At 37.7% G+C, this 25,309-nt stretch overlaps 1 long non-coding RNA gene across 1 annotated transcript in view; it reads left to right on the top strand.

Moving 5' to 3' along the window:
• The window catches only part of LOC106047813 (uncharacterized), a 207,266-nt gene that overhangs the window by 18,841 nt on the left and 163,116 nt on the right, over positions 1-25,309 (top strand). The window contains exon 3 of the long non-coding RNA XR_010832008.1: positions 12,481-12,583. This is a non-coding gene — a long non-coding RNA (uncharacterized lncRNA). The remainder of the gene's footprint in view (positions 1-12,480; positions 12,584-25,309) is intronic.

The following is a 25,309-nucleotide window of genomic DNA, read 5'->3' as shown; positions in this document are numbered from 1 at the left end:
GTGCTGGTACTGGCCTTTGGGAAGGATGGATGTCTTGGAGGGCCTTAGTACAAAGAGACTGTCGGCAATGAGTCTGGATAGGTCTCAGGACTGAGGTAGGTATATCTCTAAAGCCTTATTTTCTAGATGTCCCCAGTCTTACCTGCTTTGGAACCACTGAAATGACCAGGAAATAGGAAGGAGTGGTGTCTGCAATTTTGAGGATAGTAGGCATATGAAACTAGGTTTGCTGGCAGTGTGCAGCAAGAAAAATGGCAGAGGGGAACATCTTACTCTCACCTCTGTCCCCCTGCCAATACCCACCACAAAACCGAAGAAATACTGTAGGCAGGCCAGGGACAAACTCACTGTTTATTTCAAGCTACTAGTAAGAAGCTGTTATTTATTTAAAACTTCAAACGAAGTTACAAAATCATAAGCATAAAAATCAGCAAAGGATGTGATCTTTTCCCCCACCATAACATAAACCACAATATGACAAATTAGCAGGGGCCTGCAGCAGTTAGAAAAAAAAACAATAAACTTTTTTAGAAAAAAAACAACAACAAACTTTTGCTCTTTCTTCATAAAGGATTTTAAGAATAAAAGTCATAAATACTGAAACTACCCAGGGTAGTAGATGAAGGAGCTCACAGTGTTGCTGTCAGAACCTGGCTTCCCCTTGACTGCTTTCGTAGTAAGACTTTTCAAGTTGGATCCAGAGAAGACTTGCACATGCAAAAATGGCTTTGGTTTGTCTAAGTACCAGCCAATGCTGGATAGAATGTTTCTAACAGGACATTGACAATTTACCCATTTCCATTCTACGTGACATAGAAGGATCTCTGCATGCGAGACCACAGTCAATACTTATGTCTGGATGCATGTTGGCATGGGTTCCCAAGAAGAGTCTATCACTTGGCATATCTAAGAGGTCAGCCTTCAATGTGGCAGCCTGCGAAATATCTTCAGAGTCATCTCCCTTATTTCACAATCCATATCACCAAAAGGTGTCAGAATTATTCTAAGAAGTCCTTTGTGTTTGACTTGTCTGCTCTTTTTGGGCTCCATGAGATGGACTCGAGGCCTTGCTTTTTCCAGGTGCAGCTCCACTGGAGATCTATGCATGCTCAATCCTTCACTTCTAGGCAGAGCATGTCCCACCTACCGGCTTTAACTCCTTCATACTGGGCACAGATGCTATCTCAGCCTGTAGACTGTAAAAGAAACCGGTGGAGAAGTTAAGGTACCACTGGACTTGGGTGTAAGGTTGGGAAGAAAGGTAAAATCTTCCTCTCACTTTAGTAGTCCTGTTGCACAGAGCCTATAGACTCTGGTGATGCAGAAGGGAAAAGGCCATTTGGTTTGAACAGGCAGTTTCTCTGGTTGCCCTTTGCTATCAGTTTCCCTTGTTTAGTGTGTGGGTATCATATATGACAATGGGAAGGAGAAATACTTTAGAAAAACAAACAAACAACTCCTCCCTTTCTCAAAAACAAAAAAAAAGAAGAAGAAGAAAAGAAAAAGCAATAAGAAACTGTGGTTGTAAAACCACAAAAATTGGCAATGAGGCTTCAAGGCAAGTGTAAGCCTTGAAATTTCTTTTAGCTCTTAAAAAAAATCCAAACCAAAAAAACCCCAAAGCACAACAACTCTCTTTCCATGGATTCCAGCTTAATGATTCTCCCTCACACACTTTTTTTAAAGGAAGATTTGAAATAATTTTTATTAAGCTTTGGCATGAGCCTTTTTTGCTTCTTTATGTTTCCTAAAGAACATTGAATGATATTTTTCCTATTTTATTTTTGTCTAGAAATTTGAGAAATGCCAAATTTGCTCTGTTATGGTTTTCCTAGTGACTTTCTGGATATCTCAGAGGATAGGTATTGATTTCTCTCTCAGCAGAACAGCAGGAGAGAAAATGTTGATTCTTTAACAAAGAAAATATTAATCAAAGCCTTTGTTAGTTGCTGAAAATAAGGAATAATTTAAAGCAAAAAAAAGAAAGAAAAGAAACAAAGGCTTTAGCATAGTCTTACTTTGCAGTTGCTTTTTACAGTTGTTTAGTTTTCACTCTCTTGACTTTTGTAATATCATGTGGTCAACTGTAAGAGAGTCATTGACAGCAGACTTTCTAATACAAAAGGAACAAAGTAAGGGGAAAAGAAAAGCAGACAGGGTGGGCTAATATTTAGAAAGGAGCCATTCTTTGTAATTCCAGTTCTACATATAACATGCCCTGTGGCCCTTTTGTACCTCAGTTCCTTGGTAGGTAAATTATGGGTGAGAACAATTGCACTTTTTTTTTTTTTTTCAAAGTACACTGAGATGGAAAGATGTAAAATGCTCACAAATTATTCTTCCTGTGTGTCAGAGAAGTGGTATTTGATCCTGTTTTTATCTGAAAGTAACACTGTCAAATTAGCCTTCATTGGCACCTGAAGTACACAGAGCAAACAAATATCAATGATGAAAACAAAATTTAGTAATTTAAAATGCTGTCCATTAGGTAATCTGTTTTTAGTGATAACAAATAAAAAAAAATCATGGATAACAGTATCTTGTCCCTGTAATGCATCTCATGGGTTACCAAAGGGGCAAAAGTGTGGCAAAAAAAGTATTTTCAGTTGCACAGCTGCACCTTTACTTACCAAGGAAGAGGATATCACTAATCAGTTTTGGAAATCTTGTCCAATAATCAGTCATGGATGATAATGGGCAAGTGATATCTTGAACTTTTTTCTCTCCTCTGTCCCCAGCTGAAGCTGGAGGTTCCTACAATTTACAGGCATTGATTTATGAACACAGAAAGATTAAACCAAGCTGTTGAAATGGTAGAACCCTCCAGCTGTCCCTGTGCTCTCCTTTTCTCATGGAAGTAGCTGTCTATCTGGAAGGAATGGCTGAAGTGCATAGGTAACTTTTGATGAGAAGCCAGAGGTCATTGGCAAAGCAAGCAGTCAAAAATGTCTGGTTAGCTGAACATGCCAGGCTGTAGGTGATGTTAAATGAAGAGCTGATTCATGGAAAATTTGATCATCCCCACCACTATGGGCAGTGGCTAAGAAGGGACCAGTAATAACAGGGGGCTTCTTCCATCTCACTTAGACACACTACCATCCAGTGATCAACAGTGACTCACTGTTTTGTCTGTACATTCCCCAGGAGCCTGAGGGTTCACTTTTGTACATGCACCTTAATTTGGACAAGGCAAAGCAACTCAATATATAAATCACATACTGACCTGAAAGGGATCTAGGAATAGAGATCTCTATGTTTATGCCTCCACATTCTAATATAGAAAAAAAAAGTATATTCAGGAAAACATGTATGTACATGAAAACATTATCTTGTAAATGTAAATAGCAAATACATGTTATGTATAGACTTGCTGAGATGCTCTTTTGCATTCCAAGTCGAAGCACAGCACGCTCACTAGTCCAAATTCCTTCCCCTCACCCCCCTCAATGTGCCACTTTGGTATGCTTAACTTTTGAGATGTTTGAGATGAATATAGTTGGATTTTGTTGACCGCTTCCTTAGGATGGGAAGGATGCTTTGCTAATTTAAAGTCATAAAACCAAATGTGTTAAAGCAGCGTAATTTGAAATAAAGTAGTGGGTATTTAAGTAATGCCAGAAGACATATAAGAAGATATTTAAGTTATAGTGGTGGATGATGCATCAGTGTGGTAAAGGGCAAAGTTAGCAGGTATGTGAATTTCAGGAGGGACTTAGTCTGTTAGGGATGTTCACATGCTGAGAGAATCAAACATTTCACAAAATGATGGCGTTGCATCTGCTGATTTATTTCTAAAAGCCACCACAGAAGGTTCCATCCAGCTTGCTGGTTGGGGTACTTGAGTAGGAAAAGTGAGAAAAGTTCAGTCCCCTCTGTCTAATGGGATGAACTGTTGCATTGTCCACTGGCTGAGTTATACCGAGCTTCTAATCTATGAAGCAATCTTGGTTTGTGTGGCAAGGCATTCTTCATTTTACTCCATGAAAGACACATGCTTCTGTGCAGACAGCAGTCAAATATTCACTTTGTCAGAGGAAGAGAGCACAAGTAAAGAATAGGGATTCCTTGGACACTCAGATTACGCAAAGAGACCACTGTTTTTTCTCTCTGTTTCTCTGCTCCCAGTATGTATGGTGCATTTTACATGAAATTGCTGCTTGATATGGTACAGAAAAAGTACTTGTAGAAGGGAAAAAAAGGATGCCTCCTTATATTCTAGTAAGTCACCTATTGATCCTGCTGTGCTTCAGTTTTTGGTGTCTGTTTTGGGCCCAGATCTTCTTGATTGTGCTTGAGGCATTGAGCAAACTTTTAAGTAGGACACCTTCTTTGGAGGACTTTGAGGTCTCTTGAGCTAAGGGAAGAACTAAGATCCTTTACTGCCTGGGCAACCACTAGGTGATTATATGAAGACAAGAATCCAACTGTTTTTACAACCTATTTTTAAGAGAAAAGCATGAACTATGCTTTTTTTTTTTTTTTTTTTTTTTTTTGGGCAGACAGATACATAACATGAGTCAAGGCTTCTGGACTCAAGATAACCTGTAAATCAAACTGTCTCCCTGGATGCATTGAATGGCACTCGAATGTTTTTTTTTTTTTTAATTTTCCTGTAGGAACTGAGTGACCGAAGGATAGGTGTTATGTTGGCTAGCATTGAAGAATCTAAATCTCTTACTGGATCTCATCCAATTTAGCAGCAATGCAAATTATCATATTTTAATTATGAAGCACAGCTGATAGTTTGTATGCACGTTTTAAAAAAGGAAAAGGTCTTAAAAATCGATATGTTAGTGAGAGGCTCATTCTGTATCAGATTCCTGAAGGATTACATTGCAGGAGAAGCAAGAGAACCCCATTAAACTGTCAAAATGTTCATATCATGAAATATCACCACACAAAAATATAAAAGCAAAAAAACTCAAAGCAAAATCAACAAAGCACAACTGTTACTGGCATTCTTCCTAGGATAGTTTTTTCTTGCCTTCCTCATAAAAACAATTATGAAAGAAGGACAAGTAGCTTACCAGATTCACTGGTATGCTCTGGGAAATCTTTATGGTAAGCATTTGAGTTTCAAGAGCATACAAGTGAATCCTCATCTTACTCACATGCATGCTCTATGAGTTGCTGTGTAGAGATCTGTTTTCTCTTGCCTTGCACCTCATATTTCATTTCCTACCACTAGAAAAAGCATGTAAAAATCAGAATATTAGCAATTTATTTACCAATGTAAATGACTGCACAGAAGGAACTAAGGAGTTTTGCAGTTGTGATACCCCTAGTGGAAATAATTATCTGCAGTTTAAATACTATAAATCACAGCTTAAAGAAGTTCATTTTAAAGTCGACTTGCCTGTTTAGCAGCAGGTCTGCTTTCTCTCAGGAGTCAGTGTCTGAGTGGTAGGTTATCCTGCTATTGCTTTCCTTCATTGGTCCTGTATTACTTCTTCCCCAGCTTCCCTCCTGCTGAAATAATTGTGGTGCTAATAACAATGTGTGAGGAAATGACCAGATGTGCTAGTTTTCTTAGATAATTATACCCATTTTTCCAATTTTCCAGACATTTTTTCATTTCTTTATTAACTCACTGGTGCCAGGAATTGGATTTTTCCAGTACATAAATCCTAATTAGTGAGCCAGAGGATTGAGCACTCCATTTTACTCGTGATGTATCATTTCCCCTCTGTTCATGCTTAATTGGCATTTTGAAAAGCAAACCCTTGTGTTTCTAAGTGTAAAAAAAGAAATACAGGAGTGTTTTGGGAGAGAAATGGAAAACTTGTAAAGGGAGGAAAAATGTGAAGAAGATGCAGTTGGGCTTAGGGCCATCTGGTCATTCTGAGGTTGCATGGCACGGAGGCCTGCAGGATGGCAGCACTGCTTTAGGCTGAGCTGCCTCCTCCTGGCACCAGGAGGGACTGAACCCCATCCTGCCAACCCCATGTTACCATCTGCTTGCCATGGGCACAGAGGAAATTTATTAAACAGTGCTCCTGTGGAGCATCTTTAGATTAATTCCATAGAGCCAAGGCAGTATTTGGTGCACTGGTGATGTGCACTGCCCTAACGGGCTTTCCCTCAGTTTCTGCTTATCAAGGCCAGAAACAGAAGGCAGAATGAGGAGGAGCTGGAGGAAGAGGCAGAGGCTTGTCAGGAGTGAGAGTACCCTCAGATTCCACGTTTAAGGATTCTGTCAGTCTTAGTGTGTACTTAGGTGTACTTTGAGCATGTGGGAAGAGTTGGTGGAGGGTGGCAAGGCAGGAAGAGTGCCACATGTGGGAGAATGAGTCCATTAACCATGGCTGGGAAGAGAACTTGCAAAAAAAGGTGTTTCTCTGGATATATATGATTATAGGGAACTGAAGAGATTTGTGAGGTTCTGAGATTCCGCTGGGTGGCAGAAGGAAGGTAAAAAAAGTTTGAGGGTTCCTGTTGGCACTGGTATGTTGCATTCTGACACCAAAGAAGTCAATCAAAAGATGAGATGACAAAGTGGAGGCCTGTCCTGCCACCTTGTACTGGAAAGTTTGCATCCTGCAAAGGAAAAATGGAGAGTGGAGGTAGAAGATGGTGCCCTTTTTCAGCTTTTGCCCATGTGCTATATAGGATAGGGGCAAGGGAAGCAAGCCTGATATGTGCAGCCTCACTACTTACTGTAGGTGTCAGCTGGTAAGAAGGGAAATAAATAGCAAGACTTTCTGTCAGCTAGGAAGGGGTAACACAGTTCAGATATTACCCCATCTCCACACAGGTCTGTCCAAAACTTGAATCTCTTGAGGTTCAGAAGAGGATGATTAATTCTTTTTTCATTTTTTGTGCTAATGCATTAATTGGTTCCAGGCAGACTGGGAACAGCGGAGCCAAGATATTGCAAGGAAGGCTGCAGTCCAGGTAATGTGAGGGTTGTCAGAAGGCTGAGAAGCACCAGAAAGTTCATAAAACCTGGAGTCTATCATTCCCCAAAATGTTTTGCAGGTCCAGAAACTCTGAACAGTGCCATGTTTTGGGGTGCTCAAAGAAAAAGAAAGAAAAGATGGAAATGTCATAATGCTTTGAAGTTACTCCAGCACTGCTGTACTGCCTCAAAGGAAACCTCAGGAATTTGTCTCCTAACCCTGGGTACCATATTTCTGACTCCTATGACCATCCTCCCAACTGGGCAATATCAGTCCTTAGCACTACATATTAGGATTCCTTGTCCTGAAACATAAAGCGTTACCTTTTTTCTTATGACCCAGCTGAGTCCTAGCATTCTTGGCTGTGTGCGTGTGGGTGGCCCTCTTCATTAGCCAAAGCCTGAGCCTGTTGTCTCTTTACTACCTGCTTGTGTTGTGGCTGGTTCAAAACCTGTCACTGAATAATTCGTGCTTACGAGGTGCTATCCCCTTGGAGCAGTCTGATTTAGTGTGTCCTCCCAGTACTCATACTGGGAGAAAAACAGCATAACAACAATCTTTAAGGGGGTGCATCGCCAAATACTGCCCTGCCAGTCAGCAACAGCACAGTATCACCAAACCACAAGAGCTTTTATATGAGGCTTTTATTTAAAGGAAGTAAAAAATGCTGGCTTTAGACATATTAATTTCTCCTTTTTATTAGCTTTTAGGGAATGAACAACAGCTCAGTGAGATGTGTTTGTAACAAATACAGGTTATGAAATAAGTGTATTTCATTATTTGTTCATTTTGCAATGAAAGGCTCTCCAAATCTGCCTTCTAAATGGTTTAACTCAACATTAGACTTGATGCTGCCAAATACCGACTGCTTCAATAGACGATGAGTTTCAAATTCCTCTTTTACATGGGGAATGTGATATAGAACAATGACCTCAATTTTCTGCTGTGTCCTCAGATTCACCTCTTTTTTGGCTGTCTCTTTTTCTCTTTCAGTATCTTATAATTTTTTAAGTCCTGAGTGTCTTTTAAGGGCACTACTGTTTAATAGTCAGATAGTATACCTCTAGTGGGTCTTCTGGTGACCTTTTACAACTGAGTATTTAATAGAATGCAATTAGAAGCTCTGATCCTTAGACCTTGACCTGTCTAGACCTTGTATACAACCAAGTGACCAGACAGCCCTTAACACTCATTACGAGTTATCAGGACCACACTTTACAAAGCTATGTGAGGAAACTGTTTAGATTTAGCCTCAAGCCACCTGCTTCATAATCTGTTGCTGTGCACTCAGTTGATCCTGCTGTCCTTATAGTAACTGGAAAGCTAACAATGATTTCATTTTAAAACAAATATTCTAATTCAGGAAGTATAGAATGGAAAGCTGGTTGCTATATCTGTCAGCATGTGACCTTCAGAAAGCCTGTAATTAGGAAAGATTATGGAAAAACTGGTCACATCATTGTAAAATGGAAGAAAAATATCTAAAGAAGATTAGTGAACTCAGCAAAAAAAATGTTTTGATACAGTGTGTTCACCTGGGATAAGCTCAGGAACTGTTTTTTATTTTACAGATAATATATTTGCCTTGTTCTTATCTCTAAAAGTCCCTTATATCTTTAAAGCCAATTAGTACTTTTTACTATTAGTTAAAAAAATAATAAAATCTCTATATGTATTTCTGAAGAATGGCCTATTAGGCATGCCACTAAGAAACACAGGGAACAGTTTTCATTCTTCTTTGTTAGTTTTTGAGTCTATATGTGCATATATTATCAAATGTTGTTAAATTTCATTTTGCCTAGTTCATAGATCTGTTCCTCCTCTTTCCTATTTTTTCCCACTTTATTTTCATACTAAGGAGATAAACTAGTTCTTGTCTAAGTTTTAACTGAGACTTTGGAATCCATTATCATCCCACATGTCTATTTTTTTTTTTTTAACACAAACGCAGCTAATCACGTAACAAAGGAAAGGAAAAATGAAATTCTTAAGATTTCTTTGATAAATTTTCAGTGGCTTAGGAAAAGAACCAAACACATTTGATCTTGATCCTTTCTGGAAACTATTCTATGGCACCAAATGTATCCATATATAGAAGACAGATTTTATTTAAGAAAGTGTCTGAATGATCTTGTTGATGCTAATACATTTCAGTTATTTGTCTTTTGAAGAGTAGTCTGTTTTGAGATGTTAACTGCAAATAGAGGAAATGAAGTGTTGATGTCGTAAGGAATAATTTACTATGTCTGGAGAGTTCTAAAGCAAAACAGCTGGATCAATTTGTTTACAAAATCCCTGTAGATAAAAAGCACTCTCTCTCCAAGGAATCAGTTTGTGCCCTTTCTGAAGAATCATTATAAAAAAATAAAATAAAAGGGAAAGTGGGCTATCGTCATACACAGAAAGCTTCTGGGAATTTGTTTATTAAGGAATCCAAAGAAAGTTTGAAATCCTGTTTTGTGGGAGATCAGATAGTTACTGAAAATGTAGTATGGTTTTGTGATCTTAATTTATCCTGGCCTGCCCTTTTTATCTGCTTCCCTGATGACCCCCAACTTAAAAAATAATAGATTTTAGAAGCTGAGATAAAACAGGATATAGGAGATATGCCAGAGCTGGATGTGGAATGGAGATAAAACCTTTGGGGTACTGCAATCCATATTTTCTGTGGACACAAACTTATGGTAATAGAAAAAATTGTAATGTAAAAAATAAGCTTTTGATTTTGGAGGTCCAGCTCTTGATGCTACTGGATTCTGTGGGAAGTGGCCCCTAAGTTAGAGAAAAGCATATTTAAGTTGAACTTATAGTGGTAACGTTCTTTAGCAAAAGAGAAAAAAAAAACAAACAACTTTTTTTGTATTCAGGTGCCACAATCTATAAGAGCACAGAACTCCATTTGCTGATATTGCACCTGCTCTTGAATGATATTTTGCATTCCTCCTTTAAGAAATCTAACTACTGCCATTAATATAATCACAGTGATATTTGCCATGACTTTATCACTAGGTTAAATTACAATGGTAATTTTATTTAGAATGCTAGTAGAGTCTCCTAATGGGACTGCAAGTGTTTCGAGAGTAAAGGGCTCTTTGAAAAGTCTTCTGCTATAGTTACTACAGGCAATAGTTTAGTTGTGTTAGCTAAGGAGTTTTGTTATGGCCATAGTTCCTGAGGTCTGTGTCTGAATGTTGCATATTTTCAAGAGCTGCTTCATGCACTTACATAATTCATAGCACTTTTTCATGTGGCATTTGCAGGACATTATCTTGAAAAGTGATCACAAACCATGATAGATGAAGAGTTAATGGATATTTGTCTCTAAGACACATTTTAAGACACTGTATGTGACCTTCATTTTTTCCCATTTCATTTATGTTTCTTTGCATCCTTTTAATTATAATACTGATGCAAAATGCTAACATTTAAATTTACTTTTGAGGTTAGTGATTTGATATGCTCAGGTATCTCTGTTACTTTCTTGAAAAGGCCAAAAACATGGGCTGTTACTGCTCTTATAGCTACCCGTCTTGAACTCCAAGGGGAATATCTCAGTATTATATTTTTTTACTTTGTTGAGAGAAGTGAAACCTCCATCTCTCTTGTGGGACATTATCCTTGGAGTGCCTTAAACAGCCATGTAGAAGAAGAATGGCTCTGGTACAGAACATGGGCCTGATTCTATCCTAAGTTTGGTCATGAATCTGAAGGTTGTGGTTCAGACAAACCTCAGATCCATATAAATTCAATTGCAACTCAGCATCAACATCCACAAATGAGTACCACTGTTGTTGACAATATACTGAGCTCATAAAGAATCTGGTTGCAACACAAACAAACAGGATCATTATATAAATCAAAAGAAGATGAAAGTAGAGCCCACATCTTTCAGCTTGAATACTAAAATCTGCCAAGAAGAACAAAATTTACCTCTTGTAAGGGTGATGAGTTGCAATTTCTTTTTGACTTATTTTGTTTTACATAGTAAAGAAAATGAGAGAAAGTCCTGATTAAATCATATGGATTCCTTCTTGTTCTAACATGCAGATTTATTTAAAATTAGCATGAATTCTTAATATTTTTAGTTCATTTTATGACCATTACACCAGTCCTGTGAAATGATACTGGTTATCTCCGTCCTGAAATTCCGAAAGGAAGAAAGAGAATATTTGTCTTCCCCAAGAAAACACTACAAAGTCATTAGACTTGCCTGGATTAGATGTTCTGTTGTTTCTAGAACATGAAATCTTTATTTAATGTGTCCTTTTGCAGAGAAATTTTTCGTGCAGATGCTGAATAATTTCCCAGTAGCGTGGAGAACATTGCAAAGATGTGGAGTTTTGTGAAGTGGTTCTGTTTCTTGGCGTGGACAAGAGAAGTGTGTGCATAATAACTGGTTAATGATGTGTATTTACACATTTATTAATAATAATTATGCAATAGTTTTTATGGTCTGCAGCAGTAGGGTCTCGGAAGTCACCACACATTTTATTGTAAAGTGGTTTAGTCATACAACCCAATGTTTTAGGTTTACTTTGCAGATGTATTTTCTTTTGTAGTTCATTTAAAAACAGAAAAGCAATCTAATAGTTTCTTTATTTTGTAGATTAGTGGAATCATCTCACGGTCTTCTGGTAATTGCTAGAGAAATTAATGGAGTCTTTGGAAAAGGTTCTATGATAAGTAAGTAAGAATTTAGAGTGAGATCCAAAAAAGCACTTAGATGCCTAAAGAAAAACTTAGGCAGAATTTAGGTACCTAAATTCAAGGAAGTGTTCTGATCCCCGTGTGTAGACACAGTGGCACTGCAGTGTTGAGGCTCCTTAGGCTGCTGAGAACCCAGTATTCTGTTAATGCATGTGGTCAGCAGTGCTGTTGCTTTTCTGGAGCTAAACACTGAACTGCCTTTTCCCTTTCTAAGCAAATGTGGTAGACATATACTAATTGTCCTGCTATCTACACACCTTCTTGGAGTTTAAATCTAGTTGCTACACATCAAGTGGGTCAACTATGTGCTGTTAGTATGGAATTCACAAAACACAGTCTTCAGTTTCATTCAAAATGGAAGTCTCTCCCTTGGTGCTCTAAATTCTGCTATTTGAATTGGTCCAGTCTTGGTTCAGGAATTCTACCTGCTGCAGAGCAAGCTTGCCAAATAATTTCAAATGAGATGCTAAACAGTGTAACAGGATTGCCAACTTCATTTATTATTGATTGGAGATATGTATTGTATCTCTGTAACAAGAATAACCACCACATTTTCTATCCATATGGAGCCAAGTAATTTAACTAATTAAAAGCAGTTGTAAGAGATTTTTTATCATGCTGACTTTCTCTGAGTTTGTCTTGATCCTGCAGGTTATACTCAGGTATTTTTATTGGAAGTGGTTAAATTACTCTTCTTTAATTCTAACCTAAATCGGGTCAGACTGGAACTGGATCCCACCAGATATACTGATTTTGAAGTTGGTAAAAAATTACAAATCCATCACCTCTTCCATTTCCATCTTTTGTTATTCTCATTTAATTTACAAATCTCTGCAAAGAGGTCTCTTCTTTTTATGTCTTCTTTCTGCTGTAGACATGAGATGGTTGAAGAAGAACCTGGTGCACATCATGATCAAATGTTTTGATGAAGTATTTTGCTCCACCAGCCAGATGAAGGAACAGATTCCCTGATTAAGGTTTGGAAATCTCCTATCAATGCTCTTTCATTAAGGACTGTATTTACCTTGCAGTGTTCAGTTGGTTTTCAGACAAACAAACAACAACAACAAAAATCAAAACAAACAAGAACAAAGCTAAAAAAAAACAACCACTAAAAAAAGATACATAGTGAATCTCTTCTCTTCAGCCACTTCTTCTGGTCTTTTAAAATGGGGTGAAATGGTCCATTCTTGAAGGTGCAGTGGTGTGCAATAATATTCGTGTCCAGATTCTTGAATATGTTGTGTTCCCATCTTCTGCTTTTCAAAAGAGCGGGACTCAATGGAACACATAGTGCTTGGCATGCATAATTTTGCAGGGGCGGCTCAAGTAGTGCTGTAGGAGATCATAGAGCTAGAATAAATTGGGAGATATAGGCTGCTGTCAGACTTTAATTTTTAGAACCAGAACTTTATAAATGTGTCTTGTGACAAAGTGCCTGCTCAGTCTGCTCTGCAGCATTATGGGCAGCCTCAGCTTATTGTATTTTCACTGCTGTGAATGCTGGTATGTTATAGAAATTGAGCCTATTTTCAGTGGTTTAGAGGAGAAGCTGGCATGAGTATATCTGGGAAATAAATCCTTCATAAAAATATCTGCTTTGGTGCCTGACTTTCTTTCACAGACGGTAGATATACTTGCAGAAAAGTGGGCAGATACCACAAAGCTTAAAAGGTAGCATGCTGGAGTTTCAACCCTATATGCATTTTTTATGTACACAAGAAATATATATATATTTTTCATTTGCAAGCATTATTTATGCAATCTGTGAACTTACTGAGGTTTTAGTTATTACAAAACCAAAAAAGGCAGTTGTGAAGGAGGCAGGATGTTACTGAGATTTAACCACTAGCACTAGGAAGGTAACAGCAGTGCTTACATGTAGTAAAATAATGGAAGCTTCTTCAACGTATTACCAGTGCATAACATCATCAGGCATGCTGCTGCTGCTCCTAGTATATAGTATCCACCAAATCTAAAAATGGCTGTGACAGTAAACATCATGAACGTAATCCATTGCAGCTCCTGAAAGAATCCATTGCAGCCCAGCCACATCCTTGATAATCAGATTGGTTATGACAACTGTCTGTAGCTATGTAAAAGTGAGAAGAGCTGCTGTACAGCAAAAAAATGTGTTGTGGCTAGTCCCTCAGCTCAGAGGGCAGGGTGTGGAAATGAATGTTCAGAAGTCCTCTGTTCTTCACACTATTTGTTGGTGCTTGCTTGAAAGAGAACGTTTCAATACCATTTGAATTTATATAGTGTTCAATCACACAGACTGGTTTTCCTTTGACAGATTCAATGAGTAACAGTAGATTTAACAGGTGGTTGCCATGATGTACTCAGGCCTCTGTGACTCTTGACTAAGTTCCACATGACATTATGGTTTAAAAAACAATATCACCATGAAAACTCAGTGTAGTACATATTGTATGAATTAAAAACTGGTTAGCTCATAAGTCATAGGTGGAATTCTACCCTGAGAACAGTGTTTTTAGTCCAGTCTGGCTTTCAATTTTTTTTAATTTATTAATTTATTTTTTTTAATGGAGGCTCTAGGATGAAATATGTTACAGCTGGTAGAATTTGGAAATGGAATAAAAAAAGGCAGAGAAGGAAATATGATTTATAATTGCAGTTGTCTTAGATTTCCCTCCAGATTCTGACTTTAAAATGCTGGCTGATCCATTGTGCGTGTCTGAGGAGTGTGTATCTGGTCACATCGTGCTGCCATTTGTCTGAGGAAATGTGGTGATGGAAATGGTTTACGTATATGCACAACCTGAAGGCTTGATAAATGCAGCCCTCTGAACAATACAGATTAATATAGGTAAATTAAGGGTCATATGTCGAAACATAAAAATATAACTATGCTTAGAAAGTGGAACTCTGTATTAAATATTCTTGAATAACATTTATAATAAGTAATATAAAACTAAAAGAACTTGAGCATCCCATACAGCGATGTTACTGAAAGGGCTGAAGATGATGCTTGGATAGATGTAAAGATGTTTATCAAATAGAATAAGAAGATTATATTACCTTTGGTGTTGCAGCAGGAAGACCATTACTGGAGTACTGTGTCCAGTCTTATAATCATTATTTTCATAATAAAGTTGGAAAAGGTTGAACTAGCATACATAAAATGCTCTTGGAGTTTCTAAAATGTAGGTCTCTGACAGTTTTTTTTTTTTTGTAACAGATACACAGCTGTTAAAGGTATTATTTCCTCTTCCATTAAGAGAAATTCAGCCTAGAGTGCTAATGTCAATAGTGATTAATAATGCAGGAGCAATTTACCTAGATTTGTGGTGCATTTTCTACCTTTAAATCAAGAGCGAGTTTCTTCATAAAAGAAGTCTGTAGCACAGATGATATTAGTGTCCAGGTATAGGAATAACACAGGTATTACAAAACGAACTGGTATAGTTATTGAAGTATAGAAGATCTGATACCTCTAGCTCAAAATAATTTTGCTCTCAGAGACTTGTGATGCTAGAGAATGTACACAACTGAATGCAGCTACTGCTTTATATCAAATTGCAGAGGCTTGTGCTTTTGTTGTTGTAAGCTCTATTTCAGCGTTAATGAAGAAGAAAAAAGGACAGACGGAGAATTTTGAGGAACAATACCACTGACTTCTGTTTATTGCCTTAATGTTTTTACCTTCCCATTGGCAAGACTCAGTTAATGATGTACAAATAAAATCAAATTAAAGATTTCTGAGTGGAAATGGACCTAATAGTAATTGAAGGCTGGTTACCTTCAAAATCCTTTTTTGTCACTCATAAGATTGGCAGGTGATAGGACTAGGTGATTTATAAGGAAGCTGACACAAATCAGATATTTCTGATTTCATTTCTCCTATGTACACTTAACCGACTATCAGGTGCTGCTTTCAGCAGTCCAGAGGAGCTGAGTCCAGTGGAACTGAGTGACTGTTGTAGGTGGCAGCCTGGTCAGGTGTAAAAGAGGACTTCAGCATACATCCTGACAATATTTGAGCAATCAGTCTCAGAGATTGTCTAATAGGAAATTATTTCAGAGTGGCTCCTCCTGAGAGATTGTCCCTGATTAATTTCCTGCTCAGATTCTCAGATAAGACTCTGCAAGACAAATGATACCAGAAGTTGCTGTCTCATCAGGGGTTAATTGGGAAGATTAACATTTAAATTCATCCCCTGCATTAACCCAAATTAACTTCACTTGTATAGGTGAGCCTTCATGCCTTCCAAGTCCCTTGAATTTCTTTTTCTAGTTTGCGTTCCCTTTGACAAAAAAAAAAAAAAAAAAAAGGCTTTAGTAAACATAGTTGTAAGTAGCTGAAGTCTGTCCTTCTTCTCTCACCCCCATCCAAGGCAATTGGAAATAGTCACTAGAGAGGGCAATTTGTGTTTTTAATGCACATTATATGGCGCCCACAGTTTTGATTATATTACATTGAATGTTAATGTTAAACTAGCTGGCAATAGAAGTTAGTGGCAGCAGATCATGTACAGTCAGACAGCAAGCATATGGCATTTACATGTATATGCTGGTCCTGCACTGACATGGAAATTGCTCTGACCCACGTGACCTATGTTAGCTGGGGAAATTCTATACTGAAGCCAATTGCCACACTTTCCAGATGCCAAAGGCAAACCTGCTCTAATCCTATAATCCCATTTCATAATATAGACTTCCATGTAGTTTGGAGCACAAAATGAGAATGTATCTTGCTCAGTTAAAATATTTAGCTTGGTATTCATTCTGGTGGCTTCACTGCATTCCAGCTGCAAGAGACAGGAATTTGAACATGGATTACTTAGGCCAAATTTTGCAGTCTTTAATTGAGCAAAATATTCAGAGAGCAATATAGTTCACTATCTTCTGTTCTTGCCAGTGAATTTGAAGTGCAGTGATAGGCAGAGGTCTTCCTTTGTGTCATTTTAATCTGGGGAATATTGTAAACCTCTCGCTGTGTGGCTTCATTTTCATAAATTCCCTTCCCAGATATCCAAAGCATGTATTGTTCCATGGGAATTAGGTGACAGATCCTCTATATGCAAGAGAAGGTTTAAGATATGGCTCATTGATCTTGTTATGGAACAATATTTCAAAGAAACACTTGAGGACAGCAGCACATACTCATAGATTTCTCCTACCTGCCCTTCTACTCTTTAACAAATACCTAAATCTGTCACACACAGTAAGTTTTACTCCTCATTTGTAAGTCTTTGTGGGCAATAAATCATGGGTGGCTTTTACCAAACCCTGAATATTGAGGCTGAGTTTTTGAGCTCATTATATGCTCCTTAAAAAAAATACAAAGAAAATAAAAATATTCATTTAATCATTGGAATTTATCACTGTTCAGGAAAGAACAGAGACTAACAGAGACTAAAAAATTTCATAAAAAATATAAAGATAAGCAGAGGAGACATTGAGATGATGCTTATTACAAGCCATTGTTTTGAGAAGAAAATTTCTGAAAATTTTAGTGAGACTAAAATCAGGTTTACAGTTATTTTGGGCACGTTTAAATTCCCCCTCCCTGTCCTTTATTATGTATTCTTTTGACAACTTAAGCAACAAGGTGACTATATTTTGGAGTCATTGTTTTATTGATACAATAATATCCTCTTACATGACACCAGCTTGTCCCTCACCACAAAGGATCTCAAAGCATTTTATAAACCATATTGTGTTTAAAAAATATTAAAAAAATATTGTGTTTAAAAAAATATTGTGTTTAAAAAATATTGTGTTTAAAAAATTACTTTGCTTCCTACTGACAAATACCCACTTCTGAGGCTAATGCAGCCACTTATGGCGGTCTTTAGGGGTCTGTTCTGAGGCCCAAGGTGAGTTGCCCATTAACTTAAGGAGCCCGATCTTTTGGCAGAAAGAATTTCTTATGAACTTAGAATTTCTTATGTAACTGAATTTGACATTGAACTTGAGCATACAGGAGAGGCAAGGGTCTCATATCCAGCCTCTTTTTGTCAGATGCCATATAGAATCTCATCAATAATATGTCTTCTGAACTGTGGGTGAAGTTAGCTATGCTAAGTAGTTAATGCAGAAACTTGAGAACATTGGGTATTGTGCCTTTGCTCACATAAGCTCTCTTAAGAATTCATACATGTACTCCGAGCTGTTAAGTGTGTACAACAAATCAAAATGTCAAGAAGAGAGGGTGGTCTTTAGGATTCAGGTAACATCATGCCAACACAACACTGCACTGGGCTCATAAGCCCACTTGAAAGGTTTGGATGTTAATCCTGTTGTTTCGTGTTTAACCTTTGCACAGCACTTCAAGTGTGGAGACGCTATTATATGCCCACTCCCCTTTATGGCAATGTGCTTAAACAGTGTAGTGAGCTGTTTCCTACTGTTAGAGGATACCTAGTTCTAAGAGGATTTAAGAAGTGGAGCCACTTTGATTTGGAGTCTCTGGCAGATAAAGTTTAGCAGTTTTCTTAGTTGACTCTCTAGCACTGAGTAAAATTTAATCTTGCTATCCTATCCCCTAGGTATCTATTTTGCCGTTGATTTCAATGGACTAGCGTTTCACACCTGGTTTATCCATGTTGGTATTTAAGTTTATATTCCAAGTCTCAGAAATCTTGAAAGCTTTGGATCCTGTGGTGTAATGATTTACAGAAAACTTGAGTTCCTCTGTGTGATGGGCAGGAAGACTGTACTGGAATAGTCTCACTCTGGTGGAATGAGCTCCATGACTGCTTGCAAGGCATTGGATTCTGTGAATGGGAGGGCTGCAACTTCTCAGGAAGAAATTTGTTTGTATTCAGAAAGAGTGCACATTCTAAGCATGGTTTCTGGTTCAATTTGTATTGATTATGTAACAGCAGGTTGTACCATCTGTTCAGCAGTGGTATATCATCCTGCTTTCTTCTATCACATGTTTCTGTTACTGAACTTACGCTTGGATTTCAGTTTAGATTTTGGTAATGGGTGTTGCAAGAGAAAAATGTGCCATGGTCTTCTCCTGGTCTTGCTTATATTTTCCTTAAATGTCTTCTTTCTATGTGATGGGTGGACAGCAGCATTTTTAACAGATGTTTTTGACAGGGTATTGCATAATTATTTTTCAAGTGGCTTCTAAAAGCAGATGTTTCCATGTCTTTGTTCTTTCCCCTCTTGACACTTTAACACAAACAGCAGATTCCACTGCTGCTGTCCGTCAGATCTAGTGAAGAAAATACCATAGCAGTGATGCTGGATTTTTTTTCAGCCCATTTGGCAATAAAAAATATGTACCGGCACAGTTCTCCTCCCTTTCTCTCTTGTTACTAGCACTGCTTACACATACTATCTCAGTCTTTCTCTTATAGAAACACTGTTTCTCTTTATGAGCTTAGTTTGTCCTTGAGTATTTGATTTTTACTTTCTTCCAGGATTTTGTGTCTAGTAGCTTTCTGAATAACTGGGAATCTTTTACTCCCTGGCACTTCAATGTATGATTTTTTACCTCATGCCAAGGTAGATCAAACTGTCACCTGTGGCATCTCCATCACTATCATGACCGTTTAGTATGGCTTTTTTTTTTTTTTTTTTGTCAAATAGCCACATTTTCTTTTCCTCTCTCACAAATAGAGATTCAGCAACAGGACTTTTCCATTGTTTACAGAAATAGCCCTGCTTTCTTGCAAACATTTTGTAAGAGGACTTCCTAATCTGACTACTTGTTCCTCAAAGACCAAGGGAATGCAACTAAGAATGAAATAAAGGGCAGGCCCAAACAAGTTTCATCCAGCTATAATTTATCATTACAAAAGATGAATTTCAGCTGTTAGTCTAAAATGATGATAAATGCTTGGATCAAGAAAACAAAAGCTTTCTAGTAAATCTATTCTGTGTCTTAATTTAACCCTCATGGATTTTACCTCCAGTATGCAGAACATCATCTGATGATATAACACTACGGCCACATTACAGATTTTGTCATGTTCTGATTGTGGGTTATTTACTAACTGGTGTGGGTCTAGTAAAAGGGGTTCAGATTTTCTGGACTTGGAGGGAAAGCTAAGTATCTTTGAAAGACATAAGATATTTTAAATTTCATGAGAGCTTTACCTGAAGCACAGTGTCACAGAATGGTTGAGGTTAAAAAGAACCTCAAGTCAACCTCCTGCTCAAAGCAGAGTCAACTATAGCAGGTTGTTTAGGGCTGTGTCCAGCTGGGTTTTGAATATCTCCAAAAGTGAAGACTCCTAACCCTCTAGACAACCTCTTCCAGTGTGTTTGACCACCGTCGCTGTGAGAGGGTTTTTTCTTGTATTTAATTGGATTGTCACGTATTTCAATTTGTGCCTAATAATTCATATATTTTCTCCCATAAGAACATTTTGGGAGACAGTGTCAAAAACCCTTTTGAAGTCAAGATAAATAATATCTTCTGTTGGTTCACTGAACCAATCACAGAATCACAGATTGGTTTAGGTTGGAAGGGGCCTTTGGAGGTCATTTGGTGCACCTACCTTGTCAAGCAGGGCCGCCTAGAGCAGTTTGGTTTTGAATATCTCCCAGGAGGGCCACCTGCACAGCGAAGAAGGGTTTTCTGGTATTCAGAGGGATTATTCTGTGTTTCAGTTTGTGCCTATTGCCTCTTGTCCTGTCCCTGGGCATCACTGAAAAGAGCCTAGAAGGTGCTAGTTCTCCAAATCCTCTTTTCTGCCCTTCTTGAAGACAGTTGTAGCATTTGCTTTCTCCCACTCAGGAACCTCCTCTGACTGCCATAACCTGTAGAAGATAATTGAGAATACTCTCACAATGACATTGGCCAGCACTCATGGGTGCATCCTATTTAGTCTTGTGGAATTGTGGGTATTCAGTTTGTTTAAATATTCCCTGACCTGATTCTCTTCCACAAAGGAAAGTCCTCCTTTCTTGCTCCAGACTTCCCCACTGGTGTCTGGAGCCTGGGATTCCTGAAGGCAAAAATCATAGAATCATAGAATATTGTGAGTTGGAAGGGACCCGTAAGGATCATTGAGTCCAAAAGTCTTTCATAGTAAAGACTGAGGTGAAGAAGGCACTGAATACATTGGCCTTTTTTTTGTACTTTGTCACCAGGTCCCCTGTCCCGTTCAGCAGCTGGTCCAAATTTTCCTATGTCTTCCTTTTGTTGCTGATGTACTTATAGAAGCCATTCTTTTTGTAGTTCACATCCCTTGCCCGATTCAACTGCAGGTGGGCTTTATCTTTCCTAAACCTATCTCAGACTGTGTGCTTGTGTTCTTCCTGGTTGCACCTATTTCTCCTTTCACATCTTGTATACGTTTTTTGTGTTTGAACTTTGTCAGGAGCATCTTGATCCATTCAGACCTCCTGCTACCTTTGCTTGAGTTCCTGCACATGGAGATGAGCTGTTCTTGAGCACAGAGGAGGTGATATTTGAAAATTGCTTGTGCCCTGCTATATTTTCCCTCCACAAATACTGTGTTGGGTAAGGATAATTTCCAAAGATGAGAAAGGCCAAGTCATCTGAAGAAGACCTTATTTACTTCTTTGTGATGAGGTGATCAACAGCAGTTAGTGATGTTGCCCATGTTGGTTGTTCCAGTTACATTACTTGTTAGCTCATAGCTGTATCATTTCTAGTTGCTCAAAAGCATCTCTGAAGGGAGGCAGTAAAAACTTGATCTGAGAAATTTAAAAATTTACTGGAAAGATGATTAGAAGATGTGCCACAGGAAACAAGAATACATTGGAAAGTGAAAGGACTGGATGATACTATTTTTTCTTCTTCCCACTTTCTTTTGTCTTTTCTGTTGCAACAGAAATGTTCATCATTGTTACTGCTTCTGCTTGTGGCACCAGATGCCAGGATGACAGCTTAGGTGAACAAGGGGACTTAACTAATACCAACAATCTCTAAACTTTCTTATCTTTTGCTTTTACAATGGAATGTTTGAAGCTTTATATGCTTCATTTTTTATTATTCTTTTTTTCCCTTTTATTCCTTCCTGTGTTCTGTCTTGGTGATTATCTTGGTGTTTTAATTTTCTGGCAAGTCTAACAGTTACTTTTCCCCCAACAAAAACAATTTTATATTGGTTTTCTCAAGACAGAAAAGTTCAGTGAAGAATGCATTTGCATTTGACTTTTTATGTTTTCCTTTTCCCTGAACTCTCTCTCCTGTATCTGATTTTCCTGCTGTGTAATAAGTCTTGATGACCACAAAAGGGTCATGACAGAATTTTATTTTATTTTATTTTTGTTCTCCAGATATCTATTGAATTATCTAGTCATCTACGTACTTGTTGTCTTATTTTATCTCATCTCCCTCATCTGTTTTTTGAGGCTTTAATTTATTTTTAAAGTGCTGCTAGGCATCCTTACGCCAAAAAAAGACATGTTTACTTCAGCAACTGAAGATATAAATGCAGCCTTGCAAAGAGAGCCCGGTGGTCAGTCTCATACAACCATGGGAAACTTTCTTACAGAATGCAGCAAGTGAAAGGAGAAAGTTTGCTAATTTTAGTATATTTGTTAGCTATGTGAAACAGTTTAACCATAATCCCAAACTCCAAAAAAGAAAGAAAAAAGAAAAGGGAAGAAGAAAAAAAGTAAAAAGTTAGTGGCTGCTGTACCATAGTTATTTCCTTCTTTTCCAAAGTGTAATCCAACTTTTTCTTGAATTAATGTACGCAAGTCACTTTAACTGCTGGCTGCATAACTTTTGGCAGTTTATTTGATATTCCAACCAATCTTTGTATAAAGAACTGTCTGAATTGTTTATAGGTTTGTCCTCCTGCCCAGAGTTTAGTCCACAATCTCTTATTTTGAAAACAACTGCACTTAGGGGGGTGTTATTAGGTAGTTTGGGCCTTGCATTGAAAGGCTGTGGTTAGTGGGCTGAAGATTCATAGAACTTAGAATCATTAGACATGTGTTTATCAACAGTCAAAAAAGAATAAAGCAAATGAGGGAATTCCACCTAAATATTCCTGTTCAGTATTCTTTCTGTGCAGTATGACAGTAATTTACGTTTTCACAACAAAATCTATTTTTGTTTCTTAAAATTCTTGGAATTGTAAAGCCATAAAGAAATAAGAAGTGATATGGGAAATTATTCTTCTCACATTAAATGTAGGGTAATAAAGGAGCTAACTGAGTGCAAGGTGAAGATCAGGAAGACTACAGCTATTTCTACCATTCCTTTTTCAAGTTTAAGTATATGTGTTTTGTTAACAAGGTAGATAGCAGTCTTTGACCCTTACAGTTGCACAGTTATGGAATTCAGTATTAATCTGATGTTAAGGCAGTGTAAAAAGTATATAAACAACATTTTAATGTCTTCAAGAATGTACCTAGGCTTTACATTATCTTATCTTCATAGGGAAGGGCAGTAGATTGAAGGAATTGCCATTTTTGAATCTGATCTGGCTCTGGCTGAAATTAATGATACATCACTTTTCTTAAAAAAAAAAAGGAAAAGAAAAGAAAAAAAAGAGCTATCTTTGAAGAACTTTATTCCCCATTTGAAAGCAATGATGCTTATAACATCGTTTTGTGCCTGGGAAAACTAGCTCTGCAGAACAATAGGTTTAATTAGTTTAGATGCAGAGTTTCACGGATACCACTACACTGTTTCTAGAACTCAGCAGCTATTTATGCACAGTGCTATACTATTTGGAAAGAGATGATATGAACTCATCCCTTTTTAGTCATCAGAGAATCCAAATGGGAAATTTATTCCTTGTAGCCATATGACTAAATATGCATGTGAAGAGACCGATGATCCTAGGTATAAACACATTATTGCCAAAACCAACCATTCAGTTCCCCCAATTGTTAAAAAGAAAGGAAGAACTTTTATTGAAAGGGAAATAAACATTGCAAAATAAAACACTGCAAGAACCCGGGAAGTTGCAAAATAAACCTCTGTGCTTTCCTATGCAGTTTCATTAAGGTACAGATTTTAACTGCATCGTATTTAATTTAATTGTTTCATACTGTCTGGAACTTATGTACCACATTTAGAGATATTTAGAAGAGAAACAGTCTCAGAATAATTAGTAATTGAGAACTCACTGAAGGCAGGTAGGTTATGGGAAAAAGGTAGTGTCTACTATTAGAAATGAGGAAAAGAGTAGCTAGAAAGAAGAGACTGATCAATTTAAATATATTTTCCTCCTTCCACCAATTCTGGAACAAATGATAAACAATCTCATTTTGAACACGTAGAAAATGAAGAGTTGAATAGCACTCAACTTATGAATAACAGGAAAAAACACGTTAATGGTCAAGTTGTGTCAAGTCAATGTACAACAGAACAGCAGACTCTGGTTACAGAAGAATTAGTAAGTCTATCCTGATTTTAGATCTTTGATATTGTTTTATATGACATTCTAATACAAAATCAAGGCAAATGTTCTCAATGAAACTACCACAGAGTGGGTGCAAAATGGCTTACTGATTGTATCTAAGCGGTACTTTTCAGTCGTTCTTTGATATTTTGAAAAAGTATGTATTGAGTATCCAGTATTCAAGATTTTCAGTAGTGTCCTTTTATGGTGGTATAGAACAGGCTTTTAAAATTTACTGTTGACACCAAACTCAATATACATAGAAGAAAATCAATGTAATTCAAAATTATATTTACCTATAAAGTTCAAGGGCTTTTTGACAGGCAAGTGCAAGTTGCGTTTACACAAGTATAATAAACTGTGTAGATGAGGGATGGAGAACCCAATACCACACAAAAAGTACTAAGGTTACAGTAGATCTCAAAATGAATGTTAGCCAACAAGGTGATTTAAAAGGAGATATTTGAATGTGTGGGAGTTGAAGAGTCTAAAGAAAAGTCTGAAGAGAGAACAACTTAGGAGAATAAATAATAGTATAAGCTGCTGGAAGAAAGGTTCTGATTAGAAGGAAGGAAAACAGTTCTGATAGGCAAGGGGGGGTTGAAGTGCTGGAAGAGATTGCCTAATGATAGCTTGGAGCATCCATCAGCAGATTAGACAAACATCTGTTAGGAATGACATGGTTATAACAGCCTGCCATGGTGTGGGAGGAGTGGAAATGGGTAACCTCTGGAGTGATTCTGTGTTTCTGTTTATGACATTTTCCTGCAGAACTGTTTTTAAAAACAAGAGTTACAAGAAGAACACTAGCAACGTGTGCCTTCTGTGCACATGTTAGTATTACTGCAGTGCATGTAGTCTGCATGAGGTAGAAACAGTGCAACAGCTGTTCATTGTATTTAGCAGGTAATTTTTTTACTTCATTCGCTCAATTCATGTAGTGCAGTGCAGGTTTGGCCCAAAGTCCATCATTAGGCAGCTTGGTTTAATAGGTGGGTCACTGGGTACAGTCAGACAGCCAAAGTATTTCTTGCTCTACCACTGGCTGTTTTGTAACCCAGCTTAAATCTCTTCGGCTCCCTTTGGATTCTTTCTTGTGTTTTGTTTGCAATATCTTCTTGCCCTGCATGATTCAAGGTCCTGCTTCATGCAAGCTTGGGTAAGAAGGGATTATTACACTCTGGGTGTTTTTGTGGCACCTGGCATTATGGTGCTTGAACTTAACTGAGTCTTCAGTGTGCTACTGTTGCAAAAGTAACAAGCCACAATAACAGACACTGAAGACCACAAGTCTTTCTGTTGACTGCAGTGGAAGTAATTGAATCAGGCCCTGAATGAATGAAGAAGGGCTCTTAAAAGGATATTCTTGGTCAGTAGTCTATCCAA

The sequence above is a fragment of the Anser cygnoides genome, chromosome 5 (genome assembly GCF_040182565.1).
Source record: "Anser cygnoides isolate HZ-2024a breed goose chromosome 5, Taihu_goose_T2T_genome, whole genome shotgun sequence".
NCBI lineage: Eukaryota > Metazoa > Chordata > Aves > Anseriformes > Anatidae > Anser > Anser cygnoides.
The sequence above is the reverse complement of the archived record's forward strand: the minus strand, read 5'-3'. Positions and strand labels throughout refer to the sequence as shown.